We start from the raw sequence: 217 nt of genomic DNA on the forward strand, positions 1-217 counted from the left end.
ATATATACATACTTATATGTACACATTCGTGAATGTGAACAGGAAACTGAGATCTATCTTTCTACAGATAACGTAGGCGAAGCAGACTTCTTCTCCTTTTAGAGAAGGTTCTGTCTCTTTCTTTTCTTCGATTGAAGTGAACAGGAAGAAGAGCCTGTACACCATTGACTATGCCACATGAATCAACCGACTGTATTTCTCTTTTCTTCTTTCTTTC

Source organism: Cystoisospora suis, assembly GCF_002600585.1.
Source record: "Cystoisospora suis strain Wien I chromosome Unknown contig_5558, whole genome shotgun sequence".
NCBI lineage: Eukaryota > Apicomplexa > Conoidasida > Eucoccidiorida > Sarcocystidae > Cystoisospora > Cystoisospora suis.